At 38.0% G+C, this 27,613-nt stretch overlaps 1 protein-coding gene across 3 annotated transcripts in view; it reads right to left on the bottom strand.

Annotated features, from left to right (window-relative positions):
* The window catches only part of SYT1 (synaptotagmin 1), a 360,700-nt gene that overhangs the window by 228,547 nt on the left and 104,540 nt on the right, over positions 1–27,613 (bottom strand). For all 3 annotated transcript variants that reach the window (XM_030478820.1, XM_030478821.1, XM_030478822.2), the window contains one exon: positions 1,174–1,235. The gene's annotated coding sequence lies outside the window, so the exon portion shown is untranslated. The remainder of the gene's footprint in view (positions 1–1,173; positions 1,236–27,613) is intronic.

Below are 27,613 nucleotides of genomic sequence, written 5' to 3'. Positions count from 1 at the left end.
CTGATTAAACATGTTAAAACCCATCATTGAACTTGGTTGCCCAGAGACACTGGCATTTTTTGGCTACTGAGGTTTATACATATTCTTTTCCACCAAAGAGTTTAATTTTTACTGTTTGTCAAAAAATATTCAAGATTTGTTTCTATCCAAAACTAGTCTGTTCCATACACCAGTTTGGCTACATGAATAGAGATTTCATACGTGGCAATAAAATTCCTTCAATTCTGCTGCATTACATACTATCAAATGTATATTCTAGAAGCAGAACAGTGCTGAAGAGCACATATTCCCTGTACGCTACCTACTGTCCACAATCTTTTCCCACAAAAAGGCAAGCTCTATTAACACCTAGCATAGATGAACTGTTTTATTAGAACTGTTAATAGAAATGCCTTCACATACATTCACCTGCTTTGGTTCTCCAACTATGTTGCTACCTTTTAATACCCAGAAATGCAGTACACCTGCTAAGTTTCCCAGGGCATATGGCTTAGGATTAGCAATAAAAGCAGTGTCCTCTACTGTTTCACAACTGGTACTTTAACCAGCAGCCTGAGATTTCTTTAAGGACAACAGAAATAATATCATCCACGACACAACCATGGCTCATTTTCTTGTCTCAGTGAGTAGTCTTAATCTCTTGATGTGCACTGTCATTGGAGATACTGTGCAGTGAACAGCACAGCTCTGACCAGGGCAGTTCAGAACAATTAGCCAGTAATTAAGTGGTTAATACAAACCCATAAAACTCTCTTATTCATGTGCCAACCCAACAAGATTTGACTACACTGATAATCCTGTTTTTCTGCAGTATTTCAGGTGTGAAAAAATGTAATAACACTAGTACTGTTTTTAGCTTAGTACTTTCCAGTATTATGATTCACTTTTACTGAGAAGAAAAAGGCAAGTATTCTCAGCATGGGCAGTGCTGAAGACACACTGTGTGGATTATCTGGGCCTCTTACCTAAAATGATTATAGGATTAATAAAAGTCTAGCCCTGTGAAATGAAAGTGAGTTGGATAAAAAGCAGAAATGCTCACTGCACTAATTTATTATGTGTGTTAAAAGAACTGTGAATAAAAAAAAAAACCAAACAAAAAAACATCCAAACAAAAAAGAAATGGAAGTATAAAGAGTGTTTGGCTTCAGAGTATGTAATCTGGTCACTTACTGTTCACAATACAGAGCGTGTGCTTAACTCTCTTCTCTTTGTTTATTCAGGACTCCACGTTTCTGTAAGAAAAACAAATGCATGCATTTATCATCTACACAAAAGTAACTACCTAGTTTCATTTGTGCCATAGAAGTTTAACAATTTCACATTTAGTTTTGGTTTACTCCAAGATTTAAAGCCTCAGGTTTTTGTGAAAGTGTCCAGAGGACAAAATCCACATCGCTCCTCATCCTGAAGCAGCAAAGTTTCCATTCCTACATATTACAACAGCAGCAGAAATAGGAAAGCCACAGGCTCAGGGGACAAATCTCTTTTGAAACCTCACAGCAAATTCTGGGCACCTGAACTGCATCTGGGCACCTGTAGCTCTCCCCAGTTTGGGGAAGGTGACGGGCCTTCACACCTGTGAGGCTGGTAATCCTCTGGTCAAATTTAAATTCTCATGCTGTATTAGATCTTGGCTGGATTACCCCATTAGACTGAGGAGTTAAGGAAGAAATAATGTGTACCTCCAGCAACAGCCACAGCCTCCCCATATTGCTTCTGGAGGAGAGTGGGACCCGCTGCAGAGGGGTGTTCAATGCCTCACTCCCAGTTTCATGCAGACAATTAGCATAAGAAGCACTGATCCCAGCACACCAGCTGCTTACCCTTTCTTGGGCGGTTTACAGGCATCACAACAGAGGTAAGGTTTAAGGCAGGATTTGAAGGAAAACAGCATACCAGTTTTGCAGGGTTTTTTGCTATTAACAATTTTAATGAATAAAGACTGCATGAGAGAAGGCTAAAGGTTATGTCCTAGACATTGGTGAGGGGTTGTAGAGCACCTAACCAATGCAAAGTTAGATGGATGATATATGAAACCCTAATTCCAAAAGGTTTAGAATAATTCAGATGCTGGTGTAAAACACAGCCGTGGCATCAACTAATTTCTTTCCCAGAGCTTGTAATACATCTGACATTAGTCTTAGCAGGCCTTACATAGCTTAGTGTTCATTACTAGCTGTATCAATGTCCTGGTACAGGTTATGACAGACCTAATCTTAACGACTGTACTCAAATACCTCTTGAACGGGTTCAACCAAAACTTTGCCTCCCCCTGTCATTCAAGCCCTCCTAAACTGAAGGATTCAAAATTAAGATACACTCAGAAACAGGCTTCAATTAAAAGTTCTAATCTCAACCTTCTCCTGGGGTTGAGAGCCAGGGTTTTGGTTCAGGTCTCTGTGTACATCTTGCACTTGAGTAGAGGTAGCTAGCTGCAAGTGCCTTAGAGAAATTAACACTCAGAGTCACACCTGCTCTGCGGTACACTGTCTCAATCTTCCCTGTTTCTCTAAGCTGTCTGTGCCAAGCTGTGTCATATTATTACTGAGCTTTTCAGAAAATTTAACTATTTCCTTCTGCTGCAAAGACAGAAAAAGAGAAGAGAGGGAGAGGAGAGGGAGGAGAAGAGAGGAAAAGAGATAGGGAGGGGAGGGGAGAGGCGAGGTGAGAGGCGAGAGGAGGGAGGAGAGGAGGAGAGGAAAGGAAAGGAGAGGAGAGACAGATGTTTACTTGAGTATTAATTGGGAATAACTGAACAAAAATATGTGCTAGAGAAACAAATTTAAGTGAAACCATGAATAAGTGTGGTGCTTCATTAAGTGCAGAGACAGCCCGCCTGCTCCCTTGAAGCTGACAGACAGAATTTCCAAAAGTAAAACCCAATCTATAAAAATCAAGTTATCAAGGAAACTAAATAGCAGCACTCTTTTCAAGGATCTGCAGAGCTAAAATACATAAAGAGAAATAAACAGGAAAGATTTGCATTTCTAGAGAAAGATCAAAAAATGACCAGAGAAATTAAACTATGTTTCTATCACTTACTATTAAACACAGGCTATTTTTTATGAGATGTGTTGGAAGATTAATTCATTCACCCTTGGTTATGGACTCCTGTGGGTCGTCAGTGCAGGAGATCCCCTGCAGTGACAACTATATTTCCAGAGCTACAAATAGCATCTTGTCATACCACTAGTATCTTCCAAGGCTCCATTTTCATTTCAATAATATTTGCAAGGGAAGACTTTTCCTAATGAAGCCATTGGAAATATCAACAGAAACACATTTTGATATGCCTGAATACATCCTGTAATATCCCTTTGAAGCATAATCTATATTTAACAAATGGTATCTACAGAAGATACTTTAGGGCATGTAATTTTAGGGTAAGTAATCATGTAAATGATCAACTTGAACTTCAGTTAGTCAAAAGGATATGCAAAAGCAATCAAAACAAAGCTTTTTTTAGTTAATTCTAAGCTCTCTGTTCTCAGTTACCTTTACTGGTAACTAGTTATGAAAACAGACCCATTAAGCTGGGGTAGAAGAACTGGACTTCTAAAATAAACAAAGTTCGGTTGACCACACTGAATTTAAGAATGTACACCCGTATCTTTGCTCACAAAACAAAACCCTACTCCACTGCAAGAAAGGGATTCTTTGCAGTTTTTCTCAAGAAACTCTTCTTTAACTTAGAATCAGAGTAGATTTACATTTATTTCAGGTGACAAAGAACATTTTTAGCATCACAGAATCATGGCAAGAATAAGTCCCTTCTACTACAAGCTTCACTATTCATTGTGGACTGCAATGGAAAAGACGAAAGGGAAGCTGCATGGTAATTAAAGATTTCTCAGGATCTATTAGGCCATCTGCAATTGCTTTAGTCTATTACCAATTTTATAGCCAGAAAGAACTGTGTGATATTCTACAAGCTCCATGAAGAAACAATTTTTGTCTGTTTAGGATAATGGGCTAAACAGTCATTAGTAGAGCATACGGCTGCTATTTGAGTATTTCTCTCTTTTTTTCAAACATTGAGGAACAATTTTGAAAACTGAATCTCTATACTTTGGAGTAATAAACAGCTGCTAATACATTGTCATTACGGTTTAGTGACAGTTTGGGAGCACAACTGGGCAGCATTTTTGTTATGAAGAACTAAAAGCTCTGGAAATCAGTTTCAGGAGGGTTTTGCTTTTGACAGAGCTGAAACTTAGCCCAGGTTTGCTGAGGACTTTATGGATCATCTTTCAAACTTGAGGACATCCATTTATGTGGCCTATCTGGGAGGTTTTGAATAAACCATTTTGAAATTTTGGGTGGCAAAATGAGAAAATATAAACCAAACTTCAAATAAAAAGCAGCTGGTGTTTAGGCTGCTGAATTTAGCAGCGCAGCTTCAAAACCCAACTCCAGTAGTGTTAGAAATGAAAATGGGAACTTCAAATCTTATTCTCTGCTTTAGAAAAGAGAAAGCTGCGTGGAGACCTCATAGCAGTCTTCCAATATCTGAAGAGGGCCTACAACGATGCTGGAGAGGGACTCTTTATCAGGGACTGTAGCAACAGGACAGGGGAAATGGGTTTAAACTTAAACAGGGGAAGTTCAAGTAAGTTATAAGGAAGAAGTTCTTTACTGTGAGGGTGGTGAAGCACTGGAACAGGTTGCCCAAAGAAGTGGTGAATGGTCCATCCCTGGCAGTGTTCAAGACCAGGCTGGACAGAGCCTTGGGTGACATGGTCTAGGATGAGGCGTCCCTGCCCATGGCAGGGGGATTAGAACTGGATGATCTTAAGGTCCTTTCCAAACCAAACCATTCTGTGATTCTGCGATATGAGAGAAAATCAGATTAATTGAAAGTGGAAGTTTTATGTGGAAAGTGGAAAGTATTATGAATAGACTGATATCCTGTGAAACGATATAACTGACATCCGGGAAAATGAGGCCAGCATTCAATTATGAAGTTCAAATTAGCTAATAACTAGTACAGAGTGTGGATAATTTCTAGTTGCATAATGTACAAAAATTTAAATGTATTTTGAAAAAAAATGGAGTTGTGGGCATTTATTGTTTCATATATTGAAACAGAAATTGCTATATATTATGAACTTTACTTAAACATATGCATAGATTAATATTTTATGGGCTTAATTTGCTTAGCATAAACTTTTTACTGTGAGTAACATTGATTTTGTCAAAACCTCAAATAAGTCACAGAACAGATCTGAAGATTAGTTTGGAAGGGATTTAAAGCACACACTGTGAATCCCTATACAACCACCACTTAAAACACTATCCCTTCAGGCCCAGATGGATTGCTATGGCAACAGAATCCCAAATACCAAGTTTGTAACTTACAAAAATGTAAATTATTGATGAACTCAGAGTTGTCTCTCTTGGACACCCTCCTATTCAAATACCAAGTCATACAGTTAGAGTACAGAGAAGAGGTTGATATGCAATTTCCCCAGCCCAGTGAGCACTAATCCCAAAGGATTTCATTAAATCTTTTGGCTTAAATTTTTATTCTTGGAACAGCAGTCAGCAAGCAGGGATTACATTAAAACAGGCACTACTGAGGTCATTACTAGCTGAATTCAGGCCTGTACTATAACAAAACAGAAACTAATTTTAAATACATCTCCACATACACACACAAAAGCCTAAATAGCACTCTTTTACATTACCATATACTATATGACAGCATTCTTCCCCTCACACCCATTACCCTGCCTTCCTGCCAGTAAGAAATGATGGAGAACAGTACAGAAGAGTAAAATCAATATGCGTTACTTGATAAAGAAGTACACATATCATGGTAGAGGTTATTGTGCACAGACAGGTGAGTTGCAGAATAATGAATGAGACTCAGTAGTCTTTGTTATTCTGTAAATCAAAATCCAGAATAAAAAGTTCTCTAACTAATAAATGAACCAGAAAAAAAAAACCCAACCAAATCCAGTACTTACTGGCATCTTTATTGCAAATTTCATTCAAAGTCTGATAAGAGAATATATAGTGGTAGGGAAGCTAAGCATTTCTATCGATCCCCTTTTCTGGAAAGCGTCTCAGACTGTGTAAAGAATGCGATTAACACAGTGAGTGCCACACAAAAATATACCCACCAGCACTCACATTTTGAACTGTAACAGTCCAGAAGGTTTTAAAACAATCTAAGGCTTTAAGGAAAAAAAACAAATTCTCAGATGTGTGCCTGCCATTAGGTGTCAGTGTATGGAGAAGAGAGATGGCAAACTTCTGCCTGAAAGAGCCTGTTACCAGACCCTCTGTCCTCTAAAAACTAGGAGGTAAAAACAGGACAGTGAGTAAGTTTGTGGAAAATGATACATGCCTCTAGTTTTCTTAAGGGAAAGGAAAAGGAAACAACTACTGAAACACGAAATGAAAATGAAAAGATAAACAAAGACAAGGAGCCATTTTTTATGACAAGGGAGAAATTTATATCAACATAATGAAAAAGATACTGGTTGTACCACACACTTCCTGGTGGGGCAGGAGAAATTCTCCCATCTTCATTCACACACATGAGCATTTGTTCAGCACAGTATATAAAGACAGAGTACCTATATAGGGAAGCTGCCATTTGGACAGCTATTTAAATTTACAGTTATTAAGTAGACTGCAAGGGTTTTTTAGGTCTTGACAGACGCTATTCAAATATTTCAGCGTAGGAGAACACACATGCGGTGTTACTGTGGCCACTAGTGGTAAAAACAGTATTTAGACCCTGTGTGCATCCTCAGTCTGTGGCTCAGCCATCCCCACCCCGTGATCCTTATGGTTAAAATCAAACACAGTTTTCAGCTCTAGGGATTTCTCTACTAAATGAAGGACCCTGCTTACTGCAGAATTTGTCTCTGGTAGTCCTTTTTACAATACTAGCAGTTAAGCTGCTTTTTCTGGCCTCTGTTCAGTTGTATATAGTTACCTGCTGCCTAATGTTCCAAGATGCTGCTCACCTGTGGCTTCCTCAAAATTTCAGTTCTTGCAGACTAAAGATCCAAGGGTTTCAACTCCACAGAAGCTCTGTGGTCCTTTTTCCATAAGAAAATTGACTAGCCTTTTCTTGCTTATGCTCCACACCTTCATATGACATACTGTGTTTCTGCTACACCCAACTCATACGCAGGCTAAAGAACATTTTCTAATGCTCAGTAAGTGCTAGCTGCTTCTCAAGTGCCCCTGCATCTCTCTCCCAGCTGCATAATGCTTCTCACATTCTCAGCTTCTGTTTCTCCTATTAGCACTGCACAGAACTTGCCTTGCTGCCCTCCTTGGTTCTCAGTCCTGCTGGATTCACTTCTCCTGTTGCTCATCAACAGCCTTTTCCAGCTTCTCCTTTAGCCTTACGCTTGGCTTGATGCCAAAAGAGCCATCCACTCTGATATTTCAATCAACCCCACTTAGGTCAGCATCATAACTTCATGATCAATAAACAATCACATGAATCAGTGGGCACTAAAGGATTCTCTTTTCATGAAAGAAACCCTATTAACGGTGGTAATAGGGCCAGTGACAATAGAGTCACAAATTGTTATCTGAATCAACTTGAGCTTATGTTCTTATGACAGCTCTTGGCCATAGGCAGGAATGACAAACGATTATCAGAATTTTGGGCAGCACTAACATCCTTCGCCGTATCCACCATTGACAATATATGGCTCTTCCTCTACCAACACCCATTTCACAGTGAAACTACTGTGGTTCTACTGTATAAATGGGATGTCAGATGTACCAGAGATGTGGATGTACACCAAATATGGCACAGACTCTTCGCATATGACAGATGGTTAAAGTAGACAAGCTGGAAGTGTTCGCACTATATAAGGACACTTCAACCACTTTACTGCATCTGCCACACAGGAACTGCTCTGGGAAGAATCTTCACAGTGCAGAGCTTGCCATTCCTGCTTTGTGACTGCTGGGTATGTCTCTGTCATTATCTTGGAATACAGTAGAATTTTTAAACTTTACATGAAGCCTACAATTCTTCATTTTCAACTATGAAAATACTGCTAACTTTTGTTAGCAATAAAAAGCCCTAAAAACTTTTAACATCAGAGTGTAACTTAATTTTCGTAAGTGAAAGTTGTCAAGGCTTCAGCTGAAACAACCAACACTGCTAACGTGGCATTTCACCAAATTTAATTCCAAATATTTTCAGGCTTTCCTACACAAAAATATAAAAAGCTACCATCATTTTCTGAGTCATTTCAGAAAAAAAAAAATCCAGTTTTCCATGAGTTGCTTTTTAACACTATTTAGAAGAGATTTCTTGGATTATATGAAACCATAAGAAAACAGTTTCCAGCAAAATTGGTTTCAGAAGTCATATTTAGGTTTCTTGTTACAGCTATAGACGAAGATTTATTTAGAAGCACAGTGAAGGTTTTTAATCAGTCTCCAGATCCTTCCTAGAAAGATAACACAGATCTTTACATTAATAGCTGGAGTATTTTATGGAACTAACACAAGCCATCTAACTGTAAACACTTCGAAGAACTTCAGAACCTTCGATACACACTCAGCTGCATTCCAGTGTTTGGAGATTCAAAATCTAATTGCTTTTATCACAGGACGAAAGAACCTGCTGCAACAGACACTGGGAAGTGATTATACGTTACATAAAACTGCTGGTCTTTTAGTTCTGCAAGTCTGGCGTGAGGGTTTTTAAAATTTATTTCTCAATTCTACTTTACAAAAATGCAGTAATCCGGGCAAGCAATTCATCCATAAAACCTGATACTGACTATCAGCACTTCAGCAGATGAAGCAACATAATCTGTGGACGAGTTGTTCTGATAACCTTTTTATATTACGCTAAAGAGACTTACACTGTCAACAACTTCAATATTTGCTGACCATTTAAATGCATCCTTTCAAAGATAACTTTGTAGAGAAAATCCTAAACAGACTTATTCTGAGGTTTACCTGGATATCTACACTAAAAGATGATAATTCACCCTTGGTATAATGTCAGACTACATTTTCTCTCATATAGAATCACAGAATGATCAGAGTTAGCAAGGACCTTAAGATCATCTAGTTGCAACACCCCTGCCATGGGCAGGGATGCCTCATACTCAATCATGTCGCCCAAGGCTCTGTCCAACCTGGCCTTGAACACTGCCAGGGATGGAGCATTTATCACTTCTGTAGGCAGCCTGTTCCAGTGCCTCACCACCCTCGCAGCAAAGAACTTCTTCCTTATACCTAATCTGAACTTCCCCTGTTTAAGTTTGAACCCATTTCCCCTTATCTTATCACTGCAATCCCTGATGAAGAGTCCCTTTCCAGCACCCTGGAGATCCAACATACTGTAATTTTTATTCATGCTGCTGTTTTAATTCTCCTAAAGAAAATTATTAAAAAGAAATATGAAAGTCTACCATGTCTAAATACAGACAAAACCAAGTTACTGCCTATCCCTTCCTTTACTAATCCAAGAAGTGGCAGCCTACATACTGCTCAGATTTCTGACAAGCAGCAAAAGAAAACCCATAAAAAAAGGCACATCAATTTCCGAAGCTGCTATCCATATCTCTCACTTTCATTTTAATGTTGTTTGCTCTGTGCTCACCAAGCAACATTTTTTGTTCTACACCAACAGCTCCATGCTCCCTTTCACATTTCTCTAACTATCTGGGGGCTTCATATCTCAAGACTACTGTTTGAATCTCCATGTGAAATTTCACTACTCTCATGGTCACAATTGGTTTTTCCTTTTTATGAACCACATTTTAAACTAATAAGAGAATTAAATGTTGTCTTCATTGAATAAACTTAAATGAAGACTTTTCTTTACACGAAGAGATGATACATTGTACCTTTCTGTGGTCAGCAGCAGCAAAGAATGAAAAACTCAAAATCAGTAACCAGACAGAAAGCACTCATCTTTTGTACTGGTACTAGAATTTAGTAATAATAGGATCACTAAATATAGTAAGCATACTTGAAGATTTTAAAGATTTCTTTACAGTTACAACATATAATACTTTATTAATTCATTCATCAAAAGATGTTTCTAATCACTCTATTATAGTTTAGCATTAACTTTATCCTAAGAAAACAGCCAGCAAACAGTTATATCATTATCAATGGAAATACTTTATGACCTTATGGCTAGACAATTAGGATGACAAAATCTTGAGCAATTAGTTAAAAATCAGAAAATGTTTACAGCCTTCTAATTATTTATGGTAAAAAAATTAAATGTGCTATTTCTGTCTTTGATATGTTAGTCATGAGAATGGATTACTACTATAAGTCTGTTGTATAAACATCACCAAATCTGTTGGAAAATATGAATTCATCTTGTCCCGTGTTCTTTGTCTTCCTCGGCGTATTAGAATATTAGCCCTCCTTATGGTTAGTAAAAAAACCCCTTAAGCAATTGTTAAAAAGTGCATCTTGGTTCTGTAGTACAAAGGAACAAAAAATAAAATGGACTGGCATGAAAATAACAGGATTTGTGGACATCCTGCTGAAAATTAGAGAATCAAACAGACCAGTTTTTCTATAATTGTTATATTTACATTTGTCACATTTGTCACAGCCTACTCCTGACATTGTCAAGTGTCTTATTTAGTACTGTCCATATCATTATTTTTTCAGTGACTGTCATTGTAGCAGACAGCAGTGTCTCCTGGAAGGGGCAGTATACAGCACCATTACAGAAGTAAAAAGAGATGTGCTGATCAGTGTCACTGGTCCTCAAGCACAAGTAATGAAATGACCAGTCAGTAGATCTCTTTGGTTCTTCAGCGTTTTTCCTTTTGCATAGACACAGAAGAGCAATCACACAGATACCAACAAATAAAACAAACCAAACTGAAGCATAGCCTGGGTATAAAATATATGAATACCAATAGCAATGCAAAATGAAGTATACAGTCGGGCTACAACTGCTTGAAGAGATCTGGAGAGGGACTTTTTACAAGAGCATGAAGTGATAGGAAAAGGGGTAATAGCTTTAAAATGACAGATGGTGGATTCAGATTAGATATTAGGAAGAAATTCTTCACTATGAGGGTGGTGAGGTGCTGGCACAGGTTGCCCAGACAAGCTGAGGCTGCCTCATCCCTGGAAGTGTTCAAGGCCATGTTCGATGGGGCTTTGAGCAACCTGGTCTATTGGAAGGCATCCCTGCCTGTGGCAGGGCGTTGGAACTAGATGATGTCTAAGGCCCCTTCCAACCCAAACCATTCTATGATCCTATAAGAGACATCATACAACCTAAATGACAAGAGTGAACCTTGAGTGACAAAGGACAACAGACAGTGAAAAGGCTTGGTACGTAAGTGGCTGCGGTTGCACATGCTACCCTGATTCACAGAAGCTGCTAAGCCAACTCAGCAGCACTGCACAGTTCAGTAGAAATGTATCATACCCCTCAGATAAATGGTTGTCAGCTTGGCTGGCTGTGCAAGGTAGAGCATTTAGTCATGAGGGCTCTTAACAAAGCACAAGTGATGTTTCAGTGTAGTGTGTCTAAGTTTTGCTACTTTTCATAGTTAGCAGCACATAGTAACATACCACTTGGCCACCCTGTCTGCCTTCCCTGGTCAATGAATTGGGTAGGCTGGCATCTAAAGTAAATTTAATCTCCACCCTCATGGAAGCACAGTAAAAGTTTAACTAGCCTATTGCTGCTGGGATTTGTGTCTAAATTTGTAAGTGTATAACATCATCTAGAGATATAATTTCAGTATCTTAAAACATTTCTTTAGACAGTATATGCACATGCCTGACAAATGCGTCTGATTTTCCAAACCTAGAGATGAAACTTTGAAGCATCATGACTTTTTCACCTAGAAAGCAAAACCCTAGAGACTGGGGAATTCAGGCAGACCTTTTAATCACAGGTGTCACCCTGGGCTGTGACAGAAGAGCTTAACAGCCAATCCTTACAGATTACATGCAAAGATATTATTACAAAAAGCAGGATAAAAGGCAAGTGGTGGTGTTGCAAGTCTCCATGAAAGTAAAAAAGGAAGCATCACATCCACATTCAGCAAATCTGATAGCCTAATCAAAAAGTAGCACATCAGACCTTGCAGAGTGTCGAGGTACAGATGGCTAGGAACATTAAAAGAGGTAGTTATCGTTATTGTTCCTTACATAGTTGAGTAAAGAAAAGACATCTTGATATTGTATTTGGCTATAAAATCAGCTTCCTCAACCAGATATTGCCAGAAGGAACCTAATGGAAATGTCTATTTAGTGAAAATCAAATAATTACCTTGTAATTACCATCTCATGTGTCACATTTAATGTTAGCATCTCTGAATCAAGGAAAATTCAAGAAAGGTCTATTTGAAATCCCTAAAAAACCCATACGACAAATATTTTAATTGGGCTACTTTTGCTAATGAAGCTCAGCATTCCACATAGCAATATTTCCTCCTCTTTGTAGATCCAAATGTTAACGTAAACCATCCTTTAATTTAATCTTCCTAGCCATCTTGAGGAAACTTGTTTAATTTTTGATTATTAGATTCTCTGAAATATAGCTTATTCAGACCAAACTTTAGCCACTTCATAAAAACTACTGATTTGCACTCAAATAGAACACTGGAGCAGTCTGAAGAGAAAAACCATTTGTTCTGTCTCAGCTGATGTATAGAGTAATTTTCTGAGATTCTTTCACTGCAATTTGCAAACACATTAGCTAAGACTATAAAACAAAAGCAATCTGTACTACCCATGGCCCTGAAGAGGCAGAAGCAGGAAGTTAGAAAACATAACAAATGTCTGAATCATCTTGAGGCAGGACACACTCTACCTCAACAGAGAACATCATTATCCAAAATGGGCCTCATCTGTTTTTCTAACTGACAAAACTAGCCTGGCCACTGAACACCTACTACTACAATATATTCTCAAAACAGGCTGTATCAGACATTTAAGGAGGGGTGTAGAGAAGGCAAACTTATGCTGCCTAATCCAGAGGAGCAACACTGCAGTTAGGTTATGAGACTTCTAGTCCCTTTGCCCAGTTCCTGCCGTTCCATCCTCAATTCTGTAGCCAGTCTAGCTCTGGAGGGGGATTTATCCCCCTTCCTTCTTTCTATATGAAAATGGTGTAATGGCACAGATCTCAGAGCAATCCCAATAGAGGGAAGCTGCTTAACACTGAAACACTGAAGTTCTCTGCTGAATGATCCAATGCAGAATTAGTACCATTAAACATGTTTTAAGATTATTTTAATTTTTTTAAACAAAGCACATGTAGACAAATACTTTGTCAGTAGGAAGGTGCATGTAAGTGTAGCTTTTGTAAACAGTCAGATGAGAGCATAACTCCATTCATAGACAGGAAGGGACAGTGGAACAGACATCGCTATGCAGAATGATTGTTTCAGCATCTCTCAGCATGGATTTTAAACAAATCAAGAAAACACCACATGATGCATCTAAAATTGCATTTCAGCATCTGGCAAAAAGTGAATATCTGTTAAAGATCATCTAGTTCAAGGAAGCCCTTAATATGAGTTTTTGTAAAAAGAGAACTTGAAAGTGCCTGTCAACAAATCAGCAGATGCCCTTTCTGAAGCTGACAGATGCTTTTTGGCATTCATGTAATGACCATAAATACTCCATTGTAGAGGGTACAATCAATTGCTTTAATCAGTTTCTACTATAACTTATGAAGTATGCAGCCAATTTTCTAATCTGCGCTTTGCAGTGACATTAAATATGCATGTTCAACATACTCTGACAGAGCTGACTGTCAGTTTCTTTTCCTTTTGACAAAAATCAGCGTTTTGCCTATAAGGTTACAGTCCTGTCTCAAGTGTAACTACGTGAGCTTTTAGGCAAAATTAATTTCCCTAGAATACAATAACACAATCCACAGCAGTGTCAATCTGCACCAAAGCTCTGTGATACATGGAGATTTTAGGATTCAATGTGAAATGTTGCTTTATGAAAAGAACAATTTGACAGCTTAGAACAGGAACATTAAGGGTGAATTCAGGTATATGGATATAAATCAGTAAACCAAACGCCTCTGTTAACTATTATCTTGAAGCTCAGTCCACAGATCAGGAAATTCAAGACAGTAAGTCCGTGTAAGATTGGAAACCAGTAAAAGCCAGAGAAAAGATAAAATACCAAAGAAATCAAATGTCTTCTTTAAAGTACTTTTATACTAAATTTTGCCTACAAACAGGTAAAAAAGAAGCAGAGAAGTGAAGTTACCCTAACTGCAAAACAATTCTTGCTTGACACAAAATCCAGATCTACTGTCTTGTAATTTACCGAGTGCTCGCCTAAATATGAGTTTGGAATGAGATCCAATAACAAACCAGACCATTCTGATTTTGGGTCTTTCAACTGCTATCTTCCATGCAAATTACAGAGAATGCTCTTATTTCGGCCTGTGGAAAAGATACATCTGCTTTAATTTTTTGCTTTGCAAATATGAATAGTAACCCATTTGAAAAGATCTCTGAAAATGTTCAGAAAAGCAAAGAGGGCCCTCGAAAGGTAGATTTTGAAGAAATGAGGCAGGCAGACAGGTACTGTTAAAAAACAAAGGGTGAAGAGAGAAAGACTGAATCCGAAAGATTGAAGTTTGGATAGTATTTGGCCCATGAACAGCACAGTAAGCAAGCATAACAGCATAGAACACGGAAAAGAGAGCACTGGCTGGATACCAAAAACGCCTTCTTTTGCTCAAAAATATTTTAAGGGAAACAGTAAAGTTCAGCTATGCATGAAATTTAAAGCTGGACTAGGAAGAGCACGATTAAGTAGACAGCTGAAATCATCTTACGTTATTTGAACTGAGAACTAGTTGAACTAACTATTTTATTGTTTCCACCTCTCAATACCAAGGTTTTATTGTGGAGGCAAGTGGAATTACTGAAGCTAATACAGGGTTAGAAGTCAAGAACTTTAGAGCTGTAATCCTGGATTGGTCTCTGACTTGCTCTGATACCATGTTTAAGTCACTATTCAGCTTCCCTACTAATAATGCAGAGACAATAATATCCGACTCATGAAGGAGCTTGGAGGATTAAAGTCTGTAGTATTTTGAATAAATGCTGCCACTTTTAAGTTTGCTGCAGTACTTACACGGATCAGACTACAGGACTGGATTTTAGCTTTTATGTCTACAAAAATGTTGACTTCAGCTGGAGAGAATCACGGCAACCCTGAGTGTTCTTAAAAATCTCACCTTTGCATTACTGAACTGTTTGCCACGGGCACTGAATGTTTGCACCTCTGGAACTTCCTTTGATTTCCAGAATTAAACTACAGGACAGTCTAAGTTCTCCTCTGGCCCTAACACTTTCAGATTGCTTTTATAAGGCGTTATAAAACAGAATTTTTTTATCCCCCTCTTCAATTTCTTCACCATGTTTTACAACTTTCATTGAAGCTACAAGTCCCTCTCACTATTCATCTGTAGAGGGCTCACCACATTTGACTCTGGGCAAGGCTGTTTTACAAAGAAACAACACGTTTGATAATATATTTCATGTGGTTCACCTGCCACGACTATTAATAGTACATTTATCTTACTAAATCCCAAAGTAGTATCGCTTCACCAGCATAGCAATTACTCAACCAGAAAGTAAAAGTACTCTTAAATGGCGTGGTTTGAACGAAGATGAAGAAGTAGTGCAAGGCCAAAGACTTCAAGACTGTTAACAGTGTTTTCTGTCAGTTCACAGTATTTGCTGAATTGTTTAAACTTAACAACATGAATTCAGTAACAATGCTAAATTGTTTACTGTTCTATGTTTCACTTTCACACAGAATTTTTTAAAATACTAAGATAAGGAATTTTTATGTTCAGTATTCCTAAATGAAATTACACTAGCTCATGTATAGGCATGTATCTGTATTTGCAGGCATGTATGTCTTTGCCAAGCTGTATCCACTCACACATACATCCCCCCTTTCCTTACACACTGCCCCCAGAAGACCAAGCTCCAACTCTGTTGTATATAGTGGTTCTGGATTTATTTGAGGATTTTTGCTTAGGAACTAAAGTGCACCAAACAACAACTGGATGAAGACCATACATATGCTTATGGCAGACATAAATTATATTCTTTGTACGATTAAAGAATTGAGGCAGAAATATTTACTTTGAATAACAGTGCAGTCATGTCAGTATGGGCATAGAACTGAATATGTGAATAAAAAACACATTAAAATTTAATTGTAATTTCTGAATATATAGAAAGGTAGAGTCTTCAGAATATGTCATGTGACATTACACCACAAAATATATATTGTTAACAGATCACCTATAACTAAGATACTGAGCTACACAGTCTTGAATTACACAAGTGAAAAGAGGAGATAATTCCAATTGAGATGCTTCCGTGATAGCAGTTAGAAGATTTATGTCACTCTGTGTAAAACTTTTGATACCCAGGCTGTGTGAAAACCTTCAGTTAGGTCAGTGTACCATTCTGAAATAACAACTGTAACAAACACTATAGAATTTAGGGCATAAGAATAACAAAGGAAGATCGTGTGCTCCAGCATGGATATGGCATACAGAGATTGAGAGAGAGACAGTCTTTAACAGGGTTCTAGGTGTTTATTTGCCTGGACGCCTTCTGAAGGTTTAAGCAATGTAACTAAAATAGACATTGAAAGATACTGTCATTGATAGTGATAATTACCTTGGCAGGAGGCAAAAGGTTCTGCTGCAAGCAGTACAGGAACATCTCTTTTGGAAGTCTGCTAAGTATATTGATTTGGTGTGTTCTGTACCACAAGCCTGTTATTAGAAACAGTGTTTTACTTACACTAGCCTTCCAAATATGAATAGAAAACTTTATGTCTGGATTTTTTTTATCAAACTTAATAAATACAAATATTATTCTGTTACAGTCGAATCATATCATAGAATCATAGAACAGTTTGGGTTGGAAGTGACCTTAAAAAGATCCTCTAGTTCCAACCCCCCTGCCACGGGCAGGGACACCTTCCACTCAACCAGGTAACTAAAGGTGCCATCCAACCTGGCCTTGAACACTTCCAGGGATGGGGCAGCCACAGCTTCTCTGGGCAACCTGTTCCAGTGTCTCACCACCCTCACAGTAAGTAATTTCTTCCTAATGTTTAAGCTAAATCTACCCACTTTCAATTTAAAGCCGTTGCCCCTTGTCCTGTCACTACCTGCCCTTGTAACCCAGAATGAAGTGGCTAACTCATTTCAAATAATGGAGCCAGAAACAAATCAAATTATCAGCTGTCAGTTACTGCCTGTGCATCAAGAGTATATCCATAAGGCAATACTATGCAGCCTACTACCCTGAAACAAATCGATGCTTTTCATGCAAGGAGCCAAAAGCTACATAAATGTCTAAGCCAAGCCACTGGAAGGATGTAGGAAAGCTCCAGAACACCCAAATGTCCTAAGATGAGGGCCCAGGCTGCTTCACCAGATTCTACCATGGGCCAGTAAAATTAGTCTGTGCAGTTTTCATACGGCATAACGCTGAATCCCAAAGCTCCCTTTGTGCCTCGCAGTGGCTCTCTTTGTTCCTTTCTCTAGGTAATATTCCTCCTCATTTTTAAGGAGTTAGCAAACTAAATGTTTGGTTTGTTGGCTTTGCATTTGGCAGATTAACTTCGTTCACTGCTCAGCTGTAAACATATATGCTTCCCCCTGGATCAAGAAACACCTATTTGCTTTATATTTAATTAGTTTAACGTGATCAGAAGGCAGTTTCCTGTGATATGCCAAACTCCCTAAACAATAGCTATATCTTGTGGAGAGGTAAAGACACTCAACAAGATGCTTAAGCACATACTCAACTAGTTTTAGTAGTCTGAAAACCTCTGAGACTTACTTCTGTACTTAAACATATGTTTGTGTAACAGAATCACTGAACAGTACTCAAAGTCAGGCTAGAAGAGTGCCATAATGGTAAAAATTGGTGGGAAAAGCCCAGATGCTCTATGACAATAAATCAACAACAAAAATTACTGCATTTTAATTATGCTTCGTTCTTCTACTCAGGGGTGCTTAGTTTTGATTTTTGATGGCTGCATGTTAATTTAATTCTGGACGTGGACCAAGCATGCCCTGAGACAGATAACCTATCTCAAGTATTATTATTTTGTACCACCAGACATAGTTTTCACATGAAACAATCATATTAGTTTCTGCATGCTTTTGTCTCTTCTTGAAATTAAGTCCACTCCCAGTATGTCAGTAAAAGGCAAACAAAAAATGGTAAAATTCCTATAACACCAGTGTGCAACAGAGGCAGGATCTCCCTTACAGTGACTCTGAACACCCTATTATTCACCTTGTTAGTACTAGTTATGTACCTCTTAGGCTTACCATATTGTTTAGTTGTTAACTTTTGGGTACACTTCTTGATATCTCAAACTGAAAAAAATGCCTTGTCATTGGTCTCTAATGATTATATAGATAAAAAGAAGTGCTTTTAGATTACTTGAGAGATTCACTTTCTTCAAAACGTTAAAACTGTAAGCAGACACTCACCTCAACTTGTATCTAACTTCAAAATTAAAAAGGATAGATTTTAAAAATGTTCTGGGACAATTAATATTATCATATAATTGATTAATATTTCAAAGAAACAATAGTAACTTTTAAAGAAAAAAAAACCCACTTAACTGGGCTTTTCTTATAAAGTCTTTGTCTTCCACGTTCTCAAACCAATATATAATTAAGTTTGGGGAGATTTAAAAAAAATAAAATAAATATTAGAGAGGAAATTCCAATACCCTCAATTGCTTTGTGTGATCCTTCCCCTCGAAATTATCTCTATCCATAATCTTTTACCTTATTTGAGAACTATCCGTAGTTCTTTGTCATTGGCAAAAGAAAAGTATCTGATGTATTAAGAGGAAAGTACTTCAGTTAGAAAAGACAAATAAATAATACAGGGGTATACACTTACATTTGAATTTTCTTATCTATCTCATCTCTCCTCATACAAGATATATCTTCCTACACTTAAATTCGAATCTTCAAGAAAATGAACCCACCTGACAATCCTTTCTTCATCTATAGATTAACTCTAGACTAGTAACCAAATTGAAAGAGATCCTATAAAAACTGCACTGCTAGTAAATACCTTTTATCTCCCAAATGCAACTGCTTCACATTTGTCTTGATGATTTGGGGAAGAGACAAAAAGAAATTAAAGGGCCCCTCTATTCTAGAATAAAGAAGGAAGCAGAGATTCAAAATGTAAAAAAACCCTCACCCTATACCAGGGAAGCCAAAGAGAATATTAAAATTCTTTAAAACTCATTTCAACCTTAGCAGGATCAGATTTGACAAATCAGTTCTTTTAGGAAAAAAAGTTAGGCTGGCTTTGCCTGAATGTCATTTCTCACTCCCTTCTAAATAAAAACCTACACTCTGTAATAAAACCTGTAAATATTCAAATACATGAAAAGCATTTCAAAGAACTAATTTTGATATCCAATGGGGTCTATTAAGTTTAACGAGGAAAAAAAAAAAGTATTTAATAGAAAATGGCTCCTTCACTTAGTTCTTCCAGCATGACTTTTCCTGTACTATGAAAATATGTCTGTAATGCTGACACCGCTTCCATGAGATACTTTTGTAAATGGAAGGTTTATAAAATTTATTGTTATTTGAAAGTAGACACCACTTCAGATGATCTTGTATGCTTTCATTCTCTAACTATCTGCTGTATAAGAAGTACCATAAATCTTAAAGCCTGAGGAGTGCTTCGCATTTAACCGATTACCTGAAAAGCTGTTGTAAGGATTGTCTTTTTGATTTGGGTTTGTACATTCCCCCTGTACAAGAAGGGTTGCTTCATAATGCAGAGTTAGTCACAGCCATAGAAAGAATACATTCTATAGGATATTGCTCCTCCTCATTGCTACCAATTGGCCAAAAACCTTCCATTTTCTTTGGATACTTAGCCTTGCACATTATACAGTTTCATGACAGAAAAAACAAAGATTTATACTCTAGCTACTAATCGATTTTTAAGAAATGGAAGTTTGTACACACTGTGATAAAAAAAAAATTGTTTTGCTTTTATTTAGCTAATTTGGCTTTTTTTTTTAAGGAGGCTTGGATAGTGATTTCTATTTTGATTTTGTTGAAAATAAATAAACTTTTAGATAAATGTGTTAATAGCACTGACAACACAGCTCTGGGACTGAAAGGGCATCTTGTACTCACAAAAAGTAAATTGCCTGCTAGTTCTCTGCTAGGTCAGATTTTACAAGAGATTTATGTTTTGAGGTCTGGAAAAATCTGATGGATTTAATGAAATATGAGATTCCTTTTAAAACAATATAGAGCTATTTTCAGCTCAATGAACATATATTTTGCAATCCCTCCTCCTCTTCCATTCATCTTCTGACCTATCACCTCCTAATTCCATTTCCTATTTCTGTTCAGTCTGAATGCCCTTGGGTGAAAAGCTGGGACCAAATCAATTTCTTCCACTACAAATCTGTTCTGTCCTCTTTCAGCTCAGTTCCTGTCCTGGCCAAGAAGCAATGATTTTCCAGGCCTAATGAATATCACACTTCCTACTTACATATAGTTTAAACTTCACCTCCACTTCTGCTGCTGTCATGTGATGCATCAGCTTCTTCCATCAGCTCAACAGGAGTCATCCTTCCCTTTGGGGAAGGGTCTTTTCTATCTCCTTCCTACCTTCTCTTCACTTTTTTTCTTCCATTTCCCTTCTTTTCTCCTGCTCCCAAATCAAATCCTTCTTGAACTCTTATTCCTTCATCTATTCCGTATCACTTTGTCTCTAATTTTCACCCCCTGACAAATGCTGTAGTTGTTCTTTTTGACTCCTGCCCATTTTCCAACCCCTCCCCCAATTACTTCCTTCAGCTTAATTCTCCTGTTACTTTTCCCCCCTGCTCTATGACCTCCTGGTCTCTTCTGGTTTTCTGACTCATTGTTTTCAAATACTAAGCAAGAATGAGGCAATTTCTAGTACCAGTACTTTCTTTCCTACGATTATACTACTGAAAATATGCCTCAGCTACTGTAACATGGATGCTTCAACATCCTAGTTTATAACTGAGAGATTTCTGGTCAGTGGCATCAATCTACAAAACCAGAAATGCTTGTAGTTCATACTTACTGCTACCCCTGCAAATGGTTCAGTTCTCTGCACAGAAACCACAAGTGATGACAAATTATTTGCATTTCTCACAGTTTGATTTTATATTCTGAAATTATTTAAAAATGCTTGACTTCAGAATATTAAGCATCCTTCCCCAACAGAAAAATTGCTGGTTTATATTTGGACATGGAAAAGAACATCATCCGGAACCACTAGACCTTTTGAAAATCACAGCGGGTACCTGTTAATCTCTGGATTATTTTTTTTTTTAAATCAAGCAATAGATTTTAGTATGGGTAACAAATATTTATCACACTGATTGCACAACTATCTGAAAGCATGAAATTCCTCTAGCAGACATGGCACTTCCAGACTGATGATGGTAGGTCCATGTAACTACTGTCTATCTTAGAAGTAAAGATTATAACTAACCTGCAGTTTTGAGTGGCCAGAGCAGGCCAACAGGCTGTAGAGGTACACTACAAGGGGATGTGGGAGGCAGAACTAACAGTATGCAGTATTTTTAAGTCTGCGAACATACTTCTCTAGTTAGAGGTCATGTTCACATTAAACTGGCAATGTACAACAGTGGCAATACAAACATTTCTTTTTTGTGACATGTAGTATGTGGTAGAGAACAGAATCAAATCCACCAAGACACATTAAGATATACAATTTTTTTTTTGCCTTTGGACCTTCAAAATGAAAGATGAACAACTGAACCCAAGCCACACATTAACCAGTCTTCCATTGAGGGCCATGGTGGGATCGTAATATCGTATATGTTAAAATCAAGTGCAGTTCATATTTGTTAGTCTCAAGCCATCCTGAAGTATCACCCAATTTTCTTTGCTTGAGTTCAAGAGCACTTGCATTTGTATTTGTTCTTACTTCCCCATCTAGGAGCCTTATAGTATTCTTTCTCAAGAATTTGCTTAATAAAAGGACACATCTCAAAAATCTATTCAAAATACAGAAACAAAACAGATTTTCCTAATAGTCTAGCCTATCTTTTCAGACATAACCATACTGATTTCCATTTCCAAGCTTGTAAAAAGTGATCCACATTTTATTGAAAAACTAGTGGACACTAGAAGAAACTGTTCACTTCAGCATACAGTTAAGAATGCAGATCTCGTAATACGTAACCTATTGATTTTTGCAATACTGAATTACAGAAATATAAAAGCAATTTTTTGCTAGGTATTTTTGCACTGTATAGCATGGTTATATTCCAACCCTAGCTACTATGTTGCTGTTATCAGTATATAGTAGTGTACATAAGGAAAGCTTGACTTACAATGCCAGAAACACAAATTGTGCTTTTTTCAGGCCATGATTCCAGCTCGCTGCTGTGAAAGAGGGGATAGAACAAGGTAAAGACAAGAATAATTTTCCTAATTGAAAGCCTAAAAGCTCTTCACGAGAAGTGCTGACTGCCTTGCATGTCAGAATTACTGAATCCCTTTCAACCTGCTCTTTGTAGAGCCAAGCAATAAGAACAGATATCATAGTTTGACTCTGTACTGACTCCATGTAATTGCATTTCTTTATCTGTTGGCAATTGAAGAACAGTTCTCTATATTGCCAACTTCTATTTCTACAATTACCTACGTTTCACAATTCAGGTTCCTCTTGCTGTTACAAAGTAGAGATACATGAGAAATAACGAATATCTTGGGCTTAAAGGAAGAATTATTGGAAGGAATTGTCCCAATAGCCTTGAGCATGAATAACATGTACATCTCCCTCAGATGAGGTCTTTTTCACACACTGGATCCCACACTTGGACATTACCTGCTGTGGAAATTTTGTCAACTGAAAACAGACAAGAAGGTTTTCAGGCACACAAATCTGTCAGAATTTCTCCCTTTAGCAGCATAATGCTACCCACTGGCACGAAGCAAATGAGTCACATCCTAGCCTTGTCCCTGGCTAAATTGATTTAGGTAGATTGAAATTACATGTTTGAAAATAACCAGAGTTCATAGATTGGTAAATTAAAAAGCTGTTAATTTTTTTTGACGGAGAAAGACCTTGGTAACGTGTTTCATTTACATTCCAGGGCATAAACATTATTAATATCAAGGTCAATGAAAAAGAGAGTTGACCTTCCAAATAATTTGTTTTAGTTTTAAACTGTCAGATTCTATATGAGCTATGAATGTACTATTCACTCTCTTGCCATGTAAAGTGTCATGGGTTTTGTTTCACAAAATTAGGTTTTGCAGCAGCTCAGAGTGCAAGTGTCACTACACAGTGAAGTGTGGCATTCTAAAGCAATTTGTAGGATTACTGGTAGAAAAGATTATTCTATTTATGCCAATGTGGAATAGCTCCTACTAAAATGAGGTATAAAAAAGGAAAATATTTTATACAAATAAAGAGACAAATAGCCTTCCTGTATTCTTTCCCACATTCTGTGTCTGCTGCAATGCAAGAAAAAAGTTGACTAAGGAAAGCTGTTGGGGGCAGACTTGGAGAAAGCACTCCAGCATTCTCTTAAGTATTCATCAAGCTGTTTATGCAGATATAGACCTTCCAGCAGACACTGGTAACATGCTTTAATTTGTAATGTTTATGCCAACGAGCTATGTTACTGCAGGCTCCAGTAACTCTTTTACCTATCCATCTAATCAACTACTGGACTTACTTAAGTTAGCTACTTGTTCAACTACAGTCAGTTATTAGTTACCTTAAGGAGATTATATTTTATAAAGAAGCAATAGGGAGCTCTTAGTCCAATACATATAGGCTACTCAATCAACATGCAGAAGAGCTTACAGACATGTACAGATTAAACAAATATTCAGCAATGGTTTTATCAAAGCTGCAAAGTCAAGAAACCGGAAGTTTAGAAATACTGTACCCCTACTTAAACCCCCAGAAATGTTTTGTCCCCTAGTTGATCCATCTGTCACACTAAATTATTAATATGGCATCAGAATTTCATATACACAGTGGAGAACATGAATGTTTTGGAGGATACATTTGCCTGGTTAAAGTTGTTCATAAAAAATAATTCTACATTTTTTTTTAAAGGAGGCAAATAAATATGTATCACAAGCAGAGTTTGGAGTTTGAACTGTTCAAAACCTGCAGGGGAGATTCTTTTGCTACATGCTTGCATGGCCACTGTGAGCTCCAGTTACCCAGCTGAGAGATGAAAGCTGGTATTCCAGCTGAGAAGAGCTCAGGCAGAATTCTGTGTCCACCTGGAAGATCCACTAGGTGATGGGAGAAAGGAGAAGAAAAGCACAGTTTTACCAAAGTCATGCAGTGGACACTAAGCTGATAGGCAGAAAGAAACCATGGGGAATCCACTTGACTGGACTGCTTCAGCAGCTCCTGGACAGTCTCGATGTATTCTCACTGTATTTCTATGCAGCTTTTCTGTTTCAGAGAGAATGTTTCAAATCACAAAAGCCTACCCCAAAAGCTCTTAGAAAGGATACTAACACTAAGAAAATTTCTGGCAAAATGGGGGGGTGGGGTGGAGTGTGCGTGTTTTTGTGTGTGTGGAATTAAATGGAGGGAACGGAAATTCAATTTAGTTTGAGCTACAGAAAACCCTTTTTTATTATGGATACCCTAAACTTAAATATATACTGTGAGACTCTAAGCAAAAAGAAAATGCAAAATTTTGCTTTCAAGATGTCTACAAGCTCCACACCAGATCTTGTTTTTAGGTAAATTTGAATGGTTTCTACTCAAATACTCCTTAATTTTTACCTTAAACATCTGAGTCAGTCATGGGCCCATGTTCCTGTCACTGCTGTTGTTGGCTAATACTGGCAAATTGATTCTGATTTTGAAAAACCTGCTTATTTACTTTAAAAGCTACCCTCATTATATTAAATAGAACAGCCATTTTGCACAGCATTGTAATTGTAGACAGCACAAAAGACACTCAGCTGAAGATCACAGGTGTTTAAATATGGACAGTGCTATTTAAAGGACAGACATGGGGGGAGGGGGGGAACCAACAAAAAAACACGAAAACCCCTAGCCAACAAAACCAAACAAAACCCAAGCAAATCTAAACTCCAAACCCAAAGCCCAACACACACTTTTAATCCCAGTTACAACTATCCCTTAGTATTAGTACAGGGTTACCAACACGGATATTAGTAAAGAGCTTGTACAGAGGTGCTTGATGATACGCACTAAATGTGTTTGACACTGCCATCAGTGAAACTTGTGCAATAACAGTAACACAGTACTTGAAGAGTATGTAACACGTTGAAAGAAGAACTTAGCATTTCCAGATTTTATTTTTGTGTTTTGAATAAAATATCCTAAGTATTAAAAAATTAAAAAAGAAAAATAAAATTCAAAATGCTGCTATTCCTTCTGTTCAAATTAGTTTCCTGTAAATGACGTAAAGTTATCAGATGATAACCTCAGGGATCGGTGTTGGGACCGGTCCTGTTCAACATCTTTGTCGGTGACATGGACAGTGGGATTGAGTGCGCCCTCAGCAAGTTTGCCGACGACACCAAGCTGTGTGGTTTGGTTGATACACTGGAGGGAAGGGATGCCATCCAGAGGGACCTTGACATGCTTGTGAGGTGGGCAGATGGCAACCTTATGAAGTTTAACCAAGCCAAGTGTAAGGTCCTACACCTGGGTCAGGGCAATCCCAGGCACTGCTACAGGTTGGGTGGAGAAGAGATTCAGAGCAGCCCTGCAGAAAAGGACTTGGGGGTGTTGGTTGACGAGAAGCTTAACATGAGCCGGCAGTGTGCGCTTGCAGCCCAGAAAGCCAACCGTATCCTGGGCTGCATCAAAAGAAGCGTGACCAGCAGGTCGAAGGAGGTGATCCTGCCCCTCTACTCTGCTCTCGTGAGACCTCACTTGGAGTACTGTGCACAGTTCTGGTGTCCTCAACATAAAAAGGACATGGAGCTGTTGGAGCGAGTCCAGAGGAGGGCCACGAGGATGATAAGAGGGCTGGAGCACCTCCCGTATGAAGACAGGCTGAGAGAGTTGGGGCTGTTCAGCCTGGAGAAGAGAAGGCTGCGTGGTGACCTCATAGCAGCCTTCCAGTATCTGAAGGGGGTCTACAAGGATGCTGGGGAGGGACTCTTCCTTAGGGACTGTAGCGGTAGGACAAGGGGTAATGGCTTCAAACTTAAACAGGGGAAGTTTAGATTAGATATAAGGAAGAAGTTCTTTACAGTGAGGGTGGTGAAGCACTGGAATGGGTTGCCCAGGGAGGTTGTGGATGCTCCATCCCTGGCGGTGTTCAAGACCAGGTTGGACAGAGCCTTGGACGACGTGGTTTAGGGCAAGGTGTCCCTGCCCATGGCAGGGGGGTTGGAACTAGATGATCTTAAGGTCCTTTCCAACCCTTACGATTCTATGATTCTATGATAAAACCCCTTCCTTAGCACGCTCTTGGGTTTATAACACTCTAATGTAATGTAACATTTTTATCATTTGTATTAATACATAAAAAATGGCTTCAAGTAATCAAATAAACTTTGTGAATATGATTTGTAAATACAAAGAATGTAATAAGAAAAATACTGCTAGACTGAGGAAGACTAAGCAGAATAGGAATATGGGGGGATGACAGTAGCATGACATTTATGATAGGAAGCGTTGCATATTTGGTGAAAGCAAACCAAGATCAACACAGACCTGTATATCACGTTTCAGGTAACATGGCAAAAAGCAGTAGTGGTCATCTGTACAGAGTCATATGTAACAGCTGTTTGAAAAGGCTACTATGGTCTCAGGATGCATAAGCAAAGGGATTATTTATAAATCAAGAGAAATAATGGTTCCATTAAACAAAATCCTTGTGTCAGAAGCTACAAATAACTTTTCTAGGTTTTAACCTTTGCAGTACTAGTATATATGATTTTAAAGGCTTAGTCTCTGAGCTTTCCTTATCACAAAGCAGATAAAAATGACTTCACCATTTACCTTTTCAATAGGAAAAAAATGTGACCAAGGCAATCTTCTAATAGACAAAAGTCCAGAAAGGATCAGACTTAAAGGAAAAAAACTTGTGTGTTCTGTTAGGAGGAGGAAGGTATGAGCTAAGAAAGGTGTAGCAGCATTAAGGGAAATCTGAACTCACAACCAAAATTTCTGCCAGTAAGTTACGGGCTGATATCTTTTCAAAAATTAAATACTTATGCTGCAAAGGAAACATGTTCAGACAAATTGAATTGTTCAGCTTTTGACATACAGGCTACATTCTCCATGCTCAAAACATTTATTTGAATGAAGACAAACTTTTCCAGAAGGCATATTCATTTAGAAGGTAATAATACATTCAGGAATTAAAATTTTAAGTAACCGATGTTTAATGCTGTAAACAGACCTAGTTAGGTTTTGCAACATTTTGCCTTGTTAGCTCTCAGAATGTTCTACCCATTTGTAGAAATGGATCACTGCGACTAGCAGTTGATTTTGCTATTTGATTTAGTCAGAAAACACTGCTGTTGAGGCAAAGAAAATGGAAATAGCTGGTTACTGGAATCTAAAAC

Source organism: Strigops habroptila, chromosome 3, assembly GCF_004027225.2.
Source record: "Strigops habroptila isolate Jane chromosome 3, bStrHab1.2.pri, whole genome shotgun sequence".
Classification (NCBI taxonomy): Eukaryota; Metazoa; Chordata; class Aves; order Psittaciformes; family Psittacidae; genus Strigops; species Strigops habroptila.
This window is presented reverse-complemented; position numbering and strand designations above follow the sequence as displayed.